This window comes from Akebia trifoliata, chromosome 11 (assembly GCF_017979445.1).
Source record: "Akebia trifoliata isolate Shusen 1 chromosome 11, ASM1797944v1, whole genome shotgun sequence".
NCBI classification, from domain to species: domain Eukaryota; kingdom Viridiplantae; phylum Streptophyta; class Magnoliopsida; order Ranunculales; family Lardizabalaceae; genus Akebia; species Akebia trifoliata.
In genome coordinates, this window is record NC_141385.1 from 34,602,736 (window position 1) to 34,616,358 (window position 13,623).

Here is a 13,623-nt window from a genome sequence, read left to right on the forward strand (position 1 = left end):
ATAAGGGATATGCAAGCATGTAATACAACATAATTTAAACGTGCTAGTAGTGTGTGCAAATAAGGTGGGACACGTTTGAGGCATTTTTTCGAAGGTAATCAACCATACAAATCAAATACATCTAATCATCAAACCAATCAACACATCCAATCACATACCAATGGAAGAAAGGACAAAATATAACTTAATCTAAGAGTCTCTTTGAGTCTATTAGGTCAACCTATGGATAGTTTAGGATCAGGTCAAGTTTTATCCTAAAATCCCTAACAAAGAAGTCACTAAAATTGCATTGACCTTTTTTCAGTAAATGGTTTAAAGAGATCCATTTGGTAAATTGAGAATTTTTTGAGAATTAGGAGTCGCCACCTAGTTTAAGTTTAAGAAAAAAATAACTCTAAATGGATATGGATCAGTCCACAAATAAGAGAAATGGGTAAGGGTTAGACTACGGGTTTCGAAAGGTGTTAGGCACCGAACTCGTCTGATCAAGATGATCGATCTCTACTCTGATCCAAAACTATCATAGTCAACATATAAAGACTAAAGTCAAATTAGGGTCCAATCATTGTCAATTTATATTGGATTTGCTAAACGAATCTTACAGCTAAAATTCTCTAATTATTTAAATCATAAGATTCTTCGAATTTCACAAAAAAAAAAAATGAAATGCCTAAATCTCATCCTGCATTCTAGAATTCACATGACAATATTTTCCAACTCATCCGAAATAGAAACTCATGAAAATCCTCCAAATGGGAAAATTATAAATTCAAAATTGATATATTGCAACTTATGAAACTTCTAAATTAGAAATACAAAATTTTCTATATTAGAATTTAAAGAATATATAATGAATTCCCAAATTAGAAGTTTATAAAAATGAATTCTCAAAAATAAAAAGTTTTAAAAAAATATAAATTAGAAAATTAGAAAATCCGAAATTTTCATGAACATGAAATTTCTAAATAGGAAAATGTAAAATCTTCTAAATTGTGAAATTACTAAAATGTGAAATTTTAAAGTATTACTTTATTAATATATGTTTTTTCAAAATTAAAAATTATGCAATTTTCATTTTAGAAAATTTCAAATGTCGATTTTTCAAAACAAACTTTTCCTCACAAAGTTTTCGAAATATAAAATTTGAGTAAGAAATTCCAATAATTTATAACTTTTTAAAAGAAGAATTTTATGAATATAAAGTCCCAAATTAGAAATCATGAATTTACAATGAATCACCAAGTTGGAAATTTACAAAATAACAATAAAAAAATCAGCGTTATCACGATTACCAAATTGGAGATTAACAAATATAAATGCATACATACTTTTCAAATTTGAAGAAAAATCCACAATTCATCCAATTCTTAAATAAACCAAATGGGCATGCATACATAATTTTCAAATTTTCCAAAGTAAATATCATTCAACGACATGCGTATTTCTCAAGGTAAGAAATGCATTAATCACATGGAATAATTTTCAACTCCTATCAAATTTCTTGTAAACATCATATGAGACTATCATTCATAATCACAAAAGTCAAGTCAGCACAAACTCATATATTTATCAAGTTAAGAATGAGATGATGAAGTCATAATCACAAAAAAAATAAAATGAATTTTCCATGAAGAATAAGAAGAGAAAGAAGAGGACAAAAAAAAAATAAACCAAAATAAACTCACCTATAGGACGGAAAACAATGAGTTGATTCCTTTAGGAATGATCCAAAAAGCTTGCCAGTATTAGCTGTGATTGTTACTGCTTCAAGAAAAGATGATGAAGACGCCAGTGCTAGTTACTATGATTGTGACTGGGGGTGTTTATGTTGGAGTCGTTGGTACAAAGAGAGATGAAGCGAGATTTGGGTTCTTGCTACAATGGAGATGTAAGAGACAAGGGTAGAGAAAGGATGTTGTAATAGCCATGTTTTTTAAGATAGGGTTGAGAGGTGATGTTGCTGCAGCCATGTGTATGAAGTGAGGGTTGAGAGATGATGTTATAGCAGCCACGTTTTTTAAGAGAGGGCTAAGAAATAAGGTTGCGGCAAGAGATGCAATGGAGTGAGGGCATTGCAAGGAGTGGTAAGGACAGAGAGGTGTAGCAAAAATGTGGTTGTAGCACTGGAGGAGAAAATATTAACTCAGAAGAAGGAGTTTTCTTGGGGTGTTGGTGCAACCAAAAGAGAAGAGGACGTGGGTCTAATGGACAAGAAAAATAACTTTCAGCAATCCTCCTTCTACAGAGGGGCATCTCTCCACTTTAATAGAAAAAAACTTTCTAAATCTTCTAGTTCTTTTTTTAAATGTCTCTCTCTCTCTTTTCTTTGATTTCTTTTTAGAAGAATGAGGGTGGGGATCCCACGCTACTCACATCTTAACACTCCTTCAACTCCATCAATTGGTCAATTTTTATACTCCCCCTGTTTTCCAATTTTAAATGATCGCTTCGATTTCAATTTTCAATTTTGTTAATTAATTTATTTTTTTAATTTGAAATTTTATTGGTCAACTAAAATTTCATTCGTATTTTACTTCGAATTTGATTATATTGATCGATTTAATTTAATCTTTGATTGATTAATTTTTGCTTGATTAGTCGATTGAATTTTTAATTTTTATTTTATTGGTTGATAAATTTTGATTTAAAATTTTAATTTTATTTTAATTGGTCAATTAATTTTTAATTTGGATTTTTAATTTAATTTTGATGAAATTTTAATCAGTCGATTCATTTTTAATCTTGAATTTTAATTAGGTTTTGATTTTTAATTTGAGTTTGATTTTTAATTTAAATTTGTTTTTCATTAGATAAGAATTTAAATTGGATTTCGATTTGATCTTAATTTGATTTTGATTTTTTATTATGTTTTCCTAAAAATCAGGGTCTCTAGGTTAGAATTTGACATTAAGGGGTATTTCGGTCATTTTTGTGATTTCTCATAAGTTTTTCTATTTTTTTCAATTTGGATCTCATTAGACTCGAAATCATATTCTAAATGAAATGTAGGTACTTTTGAGATTTTTTTAAGGTCTGAAATTTAAGAAGAGTTTTCATTATTTTGATGATTTTTGTAGATTTTTACGAAATTTTAATGTAAGGATTCTTTCACTCCCAACGTGATTATTTCTAAGTTTAAAGGTTTTATTTTCCTAGCATCGTAATGTCTCTAAGTTATCGAACTGTGCAGTGAACCTAAGCGTCTGTACTTGCTAAATCAAGTGTAAGGTATAGCGATCCTAAGGATGCATAAATTTCTATGTCAAGTCAAAGCGAGTGGGAGACTAGAATTGGGAGAAATCAGAAATAATACTCATAAGTCTTCGAGTTCTTTGTGCTCATCATTATGAATTCATGCCAACATGGTGACGGATTGTCTAATTAGGTAGATGCAAAAATAGAGTGTCTACACACTCTATTAGTTCAATTCCCTAAGCTTCTGCACCTATTCTCTCCCAAGCCGACCGACATCTTTTTAATGTTGAAGCAATGCAAACCCCATATGTAATCCTACCTATGAACCAAACTCATCTCATTATAACATTCCCCAATACATCTTGCCAACCAATAGCTATATTCCCGATCAGTTCACAATATATTCTATTTCCTATGATGCACCCACCCCTTCTTCTACCACTATCCTTCTCAATCTAAGTTCTCCTGCATCATCTTACTCTATGGTCACTAGAAGCAAGTGAGTACTTTTAAACCAAATCAGAAGTATGCAGTTGTCACGTTTCTCATTCCCATTAAACCAAAGACAATCAAGTTGGCCATAAAACAAGATGGAAGAAATATAAGCTCTTATTGATAATCACACATGAGAACCTTTTCCTAGATCCCCGTTGATGAATATTGTAGGATGTCGTTAGATATTCAAGACTTAATTACAAATTGATGGTGGTTTGGTGCATCTTAAGACTTGATTAGTTTCTAAATAATAAACAAAAAGGCATGAATTTCTTAGGACTTTTCAGTCCTATCATTAAAGTAGGAAGTGTTCTTATTGTTATTATTGTTCTATTGTAAAAGGCTTCTCCATTCCTCAATTAGACCTTAAAAATGTGTTCCTTCATAGGAACCTACAATTACCTATCTGCATAAAACAACCTATGGGTTTTATTGATTTGTCTTACCCTCATGCAATATGTAATCTTAAATGTTGATCTTTCACTATGTGAAAACTATGAAAATTGAGGAAACAATTGTTGGGCTTGGCCTAACAAATTTTAGAAACAAAACTTTTATTGCCACGGCCCACGAAATTTAGAGAAAATTGACTTGACTTTTTTTCGCTCTCTCTCTTTCTCACACTCTCTTTAGCTCATGATTGTGAGAAATTTCTTTGTGATTTTTTTCCATCTCTCTCACTCTTTCTTTGGTTCATGAGAAGTTCTCCTGATTGTGAAAACTTCTCTCTCTATTTATCTCCCTCAATCACATATCTTTTTATATCTGATCTCTCAATCTCTCAACACTGAAAATGATGGAGTAAAGGTGAGATCTAGGGTTAACTGGAGCCTTAAAGTGATCTCTTGAAGCCAGATCTGTTGAACAAGTCCATGGTCCCTCAGAATCCCACTTCTCTCCAGCTATTTCATCTATCTTGATCAAGGTTCATTTTTTTTTCATTTTTATGATGGTGATTTGTAGATTTAATCTTAATACTAGGTTTTTAAAGATTGATTTGGTTTTCTAATTGTAGCATTGTTATTTTTTTATTGAGTGTTTGTGTTTTGGATTCCATCTTGAATGTGTAGTAGTAGTTTGGAGGAGAAAATTCTAGTTATATTTGGTACAAATTGTTAGATTCTGATATTAGATTGTTAGAATTAGATTATGTAAATAGATATCCAGAATTCAAGATCTTGATTTCTTCTTGTACTATTTTTTAGAAACTGATTTATGATTCTAGAATTAGAATCTCAGTTTCTCAACTTGATTCTACAGTTGTGACATATAAAAGTAAAATAAATGCATTTTCACAAATGCAAAAAACATATGTTACATTGTTTTCTAATTTTAGTCAAATGTATTTCTAATTATGAAAAACCTTTGAATTGATCTTAATTTTGTTAAGCCTCAAGCAAATGAGTCATTTCGGTTGTGCCTCATGCAGCCATGAACTTTCTGTTTTCATTTACTCCAAAATTTGATTACTCTTGAAATTTTTGACATGCTTCAGATCTGGAAACAAATTACCTCAATACCTTGAAAAACTCCATTTAAGTTCTTCGGTTCTTTATTGTTGTAGTGCTGAATCATTACACCCATTTGCACAAGTTGTTTCTCCAAATGCTAAAATAATTACTTATGAAATTTACACCATAACTTGCTAGCTTACTTTGAACTCAAAAATAGGGATAGCAGCTCATTGGCAATCTAACTTGAATTTTACAGTGACAAGGGAAGTACCTGTAAACAAATTTGAAAATAGATTCTTTCAAGTTTATGGTTGTGTGGTAACTTTTCAAGATATGGTTGAACATAAGGATCCTTTAAATAAATTCGAAAAAGTTTGTTGCTTATTTTATTTTTTTCCGCTTCCTTATAAGCTTTGGAAACCAATTTAATAGAATTGAAAGAGGGTTCACTTCCATTTAACAAATGTGGTAACATAATGCGATCTAAACAGTCATTATCGTGCTTTAATTAAGTTAGAAGGACAAATTTTCACAACTTATTGGTTTGGTAACTATTTCTAGGTGACTTTCAACTCATAACAATATATGATATAATGTTCAAAGAGAGCAAATGCGACTAAAATATTTCATTCTAACACACATAGGGCCAATGAGAAAAAAAAAAGAATATAGAGATGTCGTGCGGGAATGACCTCAAGCTATAACCTCATATCGCACTTCTTGATGTGAAAGTGGATGGGAACCATAAATGCTTTTCCACTAGTATCTCGATGCAAAGAATTTATGGTTCCCATACACTTCCTTCCATGTCAAGAAGTACGATCTGAGGTTCGAGCCGGAGATCACTTCAGCATTATTCTATAGAGATTATATGACAAGAAACTAGTCAAATAGAGAAACTTTCTATTGTTTCTACTCATAAGAAACACACAACGTAAGCTTTAAAACCCATTTATTCTAAATTTGTACATTAAAAATCACCTTATTGCCAAGTCAAGTGGATTAAAGAACTCCCTCACAACAGATTACATCTTGAACAAGGCCTAGGCTTTCTAGGGGTTGCTAGGCAAGGCAATCTCTCTAGTATCCTTGCTTCTTGGGCTATTGGTATAGCAGAACACCCTCTCTTTTCATCACAAACAGCTTTTCTATACATCAATTTTGTTATTTTTCGCTTCAATTTATAACAGTATTGGTATCATTGCCAATTTTCGAGATTTTGTAAATATTTTTTTATTATTTTTTTTGCTAAATTAGATCTCTTAAAGATGTTAAGGAAATACAAATTAGATAGTCTGCCACTCTTAAGAGATTATGTCAAGATACATTTTGTTTTCAATTTGTTGAAAGTTCCATTAAATTATGTCGTCATACTCATTCAATTTGTAGATGTCTTCAATGCTGATGATTCTAAGTAAAAAGTAAATAATAAAACCTAGGTTATCAAATAAATACCTGAAAGCACCCCTCGATTTGTGAGTGCAGATCCATTTTTTGGTGTTTAGGAGTCGTCACCTAGTTTTACAATCTAGGAACTGAAACATGACTCAAAATAAATAAAGAAGTATTGATCTACAAAAAGATCAAGTTCGGAGATCACGTTACGAGATTAAATGGTGTTAAGCACCAATCCAGCCTGACGAACGTCGGTTTCTACTTTTCCCAAAAATTTTACATTGCAAAAATAATGACTTAAAAATTAAAAAAAAAAAAAAAAAATACCTGGGTGATTGCGACGATTGATTCCCTTAGAATTGGTAAAGATTGTTCTTCGTGTGAGTCTTCTTGCTTTCGTTTTCTTCACTAGATCCAGTTTCAATCTCCTAGATGAGGTATTCTCCTTATAGATCTGAATATTTTCAGGATTTTCGGGGTGTTTTGGGAGTTTTTAAATGTTTCTTGAGGATTTATGAGTGTTTTTTGAGTAAAAAATGGGGTTTAAGTGTTAGGTAAGGACTTAAGACTTTAGATTTAAGGTTTTGGAGAGGTTTGGGAGAATTTTTGGCATCTCTTTCATAGGATTTTTATTAACCTATGAGTTTAGGTTGTGGATGCTCTTTTTTATAGAGCTTTTTGGAAGAGTTAGTGTTTGATTACGTTTCTTTAAGATAAAGTTAAGTTGTTTAATTAGAGTTTAAATTCTTATGAACAATGAATATTTTTCAAGTTTTTTAAAGATCCCCTAATTATATTTTTAATTATTTGACCCAGATAAGAGTCTTTTATAAGTATTATGTGGGCTCCACTTGAATAAGTGGGTCACCACTTAAAATTTGACCTGTGGGCTTGATTGATTGATTTTTTTTGTTCAAAATTTTAATTTAATTTATTAAAATTTCATTTTACGTTAATTAATATTTTAATTATTAGTTTTAAATTTTGATTTTTAGGGTTTGAAAATTTTTCATTTGGCCCTCAAAGAGGGCTTTTGAGTTGAAAGGTTGATTTTCAAAGTTTGGAGGTGTTTTGAAATCAATTTTTCATAAGAAATTCAATGAAAGTATTGGTTTGTGTGAGAGTATCGATTTGTGCTACTTATGGGTTTGGCATGAAATGGTTGGGCCATATTTTCCTAACGTATTATGATTTTTAAAGTTTTACTTGCTTGAAATATCTCATCCAAATTTTTGAAATATATCTAGCAATAACAAAAATATTGGAATATTTACCAATCATTAGGAATCGTCACAATCGGGTTGACGAGTTGATTAATCGGGTGAATATGAAAATGGGGTGTCTACAATACCTCAAAAATATATATTCTTTCCTCGCACATTTGAAACAAAATAGTTTGAGTTTGAGGATTCATATTCTTTTGCTGCAAATATGGGTGCAAATACCTTAACATCAACCCTTCAAGAAGATATTATAGAAGATGATGAAAATATCGGTAACATCTCTCATATATTTCACAACTTTATGTATAGATATCATGTTTCACATTGATGTAAGTTACTAATATTTATATTTCATATTTATTTATAATAGTTAATATTTTTTATGATATAATAAATTATTTGTATGTTACAATTTGAATGCAGACAATATGTCACAGAATGGGTCTCGTGATCTAAAATTCGATGCCTACGAGCTACATGATTCATTGCATGACCGTTTAGCTTATTGACCTGAATTATCAAGACATAGACCTACATCTTCCCAATCTATAGATGCACCATCTTCTTCGACACTAATTACAGATTACGCTTCTTCTTCATCTTCTTGTCTACAACATCGTCTGAGCTTCAATGGCTGTGGATAATGTATCAATTAGAATTTAGTTGCCTTAGCTACACTTATAGGTTGTTTTGCTATAACGAATGTATCACCTCTATACCCTTCTTGGAATAAAGTACTCACCCATATACATGATCTCGTTTGGCATTTGATCTAGGTAATTGTTGTTTGTTTATAATATTTAATATTTTTTATGCTCTAATAAATTATTTATATGTTATTGTAGATACCCCACTTTCATACTCGTTTGATTAATCAACTTGTCAGCCCTATTATGATGGTTCCCAATGATGGATAAATATTCCAATATTTTTATTTGTTTGTAGATATGTTTCAGAAATTCGAATGAAGTATCTCAAACAAGCAAAACTTTAAAAACCCCAATACGCTAGAAAAATATGACCCAAAAACGTAGAAATCATCATTGTGAGACAAAAAGAAATTTTACGACAAAAATCGATAAAAAATGATCAAATTACTAAAATACCCCTAACGTCAAAACATCCCTAGAGCCTATATTACGCCTAGGAAAACCCTTTCGAATAAATAAAATAACAAATTAAAATCAAATAAACTGTTTCACCAATTCTCACCAAATTTGATAAAATTACGAAAATGCCCCTTATAGGGTTCATGACCATTTCATGTCAAAAACTCATAAGTGACACAAACCGATACTCCTATTGAATTCCTTCCAAAAAATTGATTTCAAAACATCCTAAAACGATCTCTCAACACTAAAGTCCTCTTCAAAGACAAAATGGTAATTTTCAATCCAAAAAAATTTAAAATTTTGAAATTAATAATTAATACATTAATTAACATTAAGTAAAATTTTAATAAATTAAATTAAAACTTTTAGACAATTAAAACCAATTAATTAAGCCCATAAGTCAAATTTTTAGTGGAGACCCACTTATTCAAGTAGGGCTTACTTAACATTTATTAAAAGACCCCTCCATCTGAGGTCCTACAGAATTAAAGATATAATCAAGGAGATTCTAAAAAAAACTTAAAAAATATTATTTTATTATACGTAATAATTAAAACCCTAATTGAATCCTAATTCACCTTATCTTAAAGAAACCTAGTCAAACTAAAAACTTCCAAAAAAATCTATAAAAAAGAGCCTCCATAACTTAATTTCACATATTAAGAAAAATTCTAGGAAAGAGAGATCAAAAACTCTCTCCAACCTTCTCAAAATCCTAAATTTGAAGTCCCAAGTCCTTACCTAATATCCAAATCCTATTTTTTACTCAAAAAACATTCAGAAATCCTTAAACACACCTAAAAACACTCAAAACACCCAGATATAAGAGGAGAATACCTCATCTCGGAGATCGAAAGTGGATCAAGTGACAGAAACAAAAATAGAAAAACTCATATAAGGAACGCACTCCGTCAGTACTGAGGGACTCAACCGTCACATTCACACAAGGTAACAAAGGTAATATTTTATTTTAATTTTTAAGTCATATTTTTAACAATATAAATTTTGGATAAAGTAGATACCAGCGTTTGCTTCGCGAGTTTGCTACCTAACACCTTCCAATCCCGTAACGTGATCCCCAGATTTTTCTTTCTTAAATTAGTACCTTTTTTGATTTAGAGTCATGATCCAATTCCTACACAGTAAAACTAGGTAGCAATTCTCAAACCCAAGAAGCGGATCCACAACTCATGGATAGAGGGCACTTTCAATGGTGACTCCACTGGTGACTTTGAGGATCAAACTTAAAAAAATCCTAAATTTTGGTACATTGCCAAATTGACCTAGTTTTTTTTATTTCATTTATTTTTATTTGTTTATTTATTTTTATTCTTTTGACATGATTGTGGATCATTTGGTTGGATTTTGAGTATTGTATTTTTTTCTATGATTCCATCAAAGCTCACTTGGGATGACTCTAAATAATTCAAGCGGTTAGTTTCATTGAAGATGGAATGATGGTTGTTGAACCATGAAGATTTAAAAAAAATTAAATAAATAAATAATTTTTTTTATTTATTTTTGAGGTACCTGTGTCTGATTTTTCTTTGTTCTTATGCCAAGGTGATGTGTGGTTAATAACAGCTAAAAAAAAATAGAGAATTTTTTTTAATTGTGCGTGATAAAATTATTTAAAAAGAAAATCACAAAAAAAAATTTCAAAAAACCCCAGCTAGTGTGCATGGTGTGCCGCTAGTAAAGATAGTTTTTGTTTTTTTTTTCATCTCCTTCTCATATGGGAAAAAAGGGACAACAAGGAAACACAAAGAGAGGCGTCTCTCTCTCTCTCAGCGTGGCCAGTCTCAACTCCTTTTATGGATTAAACTCCACTAAAGCTTCCTTTGTTTAATTCCTAAAATTTATTTCTCTTTCTCTCTCTGTTTCTATGGATTTTAGAAGAATCGCTCTTCTCCTCAAAACCAGATGTACGACTCTCTTCGCATCCTTCACCCTTCCCTTATCTTGCACCACATTCACTGCTCAACAACAATCACAACCACAACCACCAAATGATCATGATCGAACCATTTTAAATAAGGTAATCTCAATCTTTTTTAACACATCTCTTGATCATTCAAAATGCAGAGAATATTAGTTTTCGATTCGTGTGGTAGATCTATCAAAAACCAATGAAACCCCTCTTTTTTCAGATTTATTTAGTGGCCCACAGTGTCTTTGACGACACATTTCTTGAAGTCAAGAAACATGACCCACGAATGGATTACGTTGTGGCAACCAATTGACATGTGGACGAGTGCTTGATGAAAGCCTCGTTGAAATTAGATTATATTTAGATCCGTTTGGTCCCCAAACTACACTCACTCAATCTCCTTCAGACTGCACCATCTAATGTGAGTAGATCTGAGTTTGGAAGTACCAAATCGAGATTGAAAGATTCGCAGCATAAGAGTGTGAGAAATCAATGGCTGGAGGTATGTATTTTATACAAATTTTTATTGGGTATTTTTCATATTTGAATTCTCAGATTATTTCTGCATTTATTTTGAGAATCCATTTTCAGATTAATTTCTGATTAACATTTGGTATTAGAGCCTCCATAATCTCTGCCTTGTTATTTTTATTTTATTGCATTAGAAAATATGCGATTCTCTGTTTTTGGCTGAAATTTTAGTTTAATACTTATTAAGGTTATAAATCATTAGGACTTTGGATTTCTAAGTTGTTTGCATTTTTAAAATATATTTATATATTTTTTTGGTGTTAAAATGGTGATTTTTCAGACTAGTTTTATCTGATGAGTTGTATCGGATCGAAATCGGATAGAAATCGGATAGACTGAAAGTTGAAGAAGACCAATTTTTATAAATAAAATAAATAAATAAAATAAATTCTAAAATTATTTAGGTATTTATTTAGCAACATGCCTACCTTTTATTTATTTATTTATTTATTTTGTATATGATCTTCAATTTGTTTAATTGCATGCAATTTATTCATATTTATGCTTCAAATTATATAATTGATTATGCATAATAATGACACATTAGTTTCAATTAATTTTTTATGCAAAACAATTTTTTAAGCATAAATAAATAATGTCGAAGTAATCCATATAATTTTAATTAATTAGAGAATAGCCACAGCATCTTTAAATTTTATCCCACAAAATTTTTTATAATATTTATATAATTAATTAGGATAAAATATCAAATTATTCATAACTTACCCGCAGAAATTATGAATTAATAATTTGGTAGTTTTATCATAAAGTTTAATCGAAGATAGAATATATATCAAATTTATAATAATTATATATCCTTTATAATTATGAATTAAGTAAATAATTTGATAAATTCTATCATAAAGATTGATTGAATCTTTTGAAATTAAAAAAATTTAGCCCACGTGAAATTTTTGATCATTAGATTCAATTTTTAAGCATGATTTACATTGGTAAAACATGAAATTATTTAGGTCTCAATTTTAACATAAACATGTAATTTTTAATTTATGCAGCTTCACAAACTACAAATTTTTTTGATATCCAATGTGATATTCCCGAATTAAAAGGTGATAACTATAAAGTATGGAAAGAAAGAATTCTCCTTCACTTAGGGTGGATGGACATTGATTATGCTATTAAGAAAGGCGAACCACCTGCAATTTTTGATACCAGTTCTACAGCAGACATTACGCTTTATGAAAAATGGGAGCGATCTAATCGCCTCAGCGTAATGTTCAGTAAAATAAAAATCTTTGCTGGTATTCGTAGTTCTGTAAATCAGCATGATAATGTTCGGGATTTGCTGAAGGCCATTGATAATCAATTCGTCACTTCAGAGAAAGTACTAGCAAGTGCCTAATCATGAAGTTCTCATCCCTAAGGCTTACCAATGTCAAAGGTGTATGCGAGATATCATGCATATGAGGGATATTGCGGCTAAATTAAAGAATCTCGAGGTTAAAATGTCGGAGTCCTTTATGGTGCACTACATTTTGAATACCCTTCCGTATTAAAATAGACCCTTCAAAATCTCTTACAACACACATAAAGACAAATGGTCAATTAATGAACTCATGACCATGTGTGTTCAAAAGGAAGGAAGGCTAATGATGGAACTGGGTGAGAATGCAATGCTGACTACACCAGAAAATAGCAAATTTCAGGCTAATCAGAAAGGGAAAGATAAAATACCTTCCCAAGTTGATATTAAGAAAAATTTCAAGTGTTTTTTCTATAAAAAGACGGGACATGTGAAAAAGGAATGCGCCAAATTTAATAAATGGCTTGAGGACGAAGGTAATTCAATCTCATTTGTTTGTTATGAATCTAATATGATTAATGTAAATATTAACACATGGTGGATTGATTCTAGTTCAACAATCCACATTTCAAATTCCTTGCAGGGTTTGCAAAATCTAAGGAAGCTAGTGGGGAGTGAGCAAAACATTTTATTCAGAAATAAGATGGACTCATATGTTGAGGCTGTAGAGACATGCTGTTTAACTTTAAGTAGTGGTTTTGTTTTAGAGTTAGAAAAAACCTTTTATATTCCAAGTTTTTATAGAAACTTGATTTCAGTTTCAAGACTTGTACCTTTTGGATATTCCTTTTATTTTTCAGAAACATCCTTTAGTTTATTTTACAAATCTGATTGTGTTGAGAATGGTATTTTGTCTGATGGTCTTTACTGCATTAATTTACAAAACAATGCCACTCATAATGCCATACCTGTTAAAACTGTTAATAAAAGATATTATTAATGAGAATTCCTCTACATTATGGCA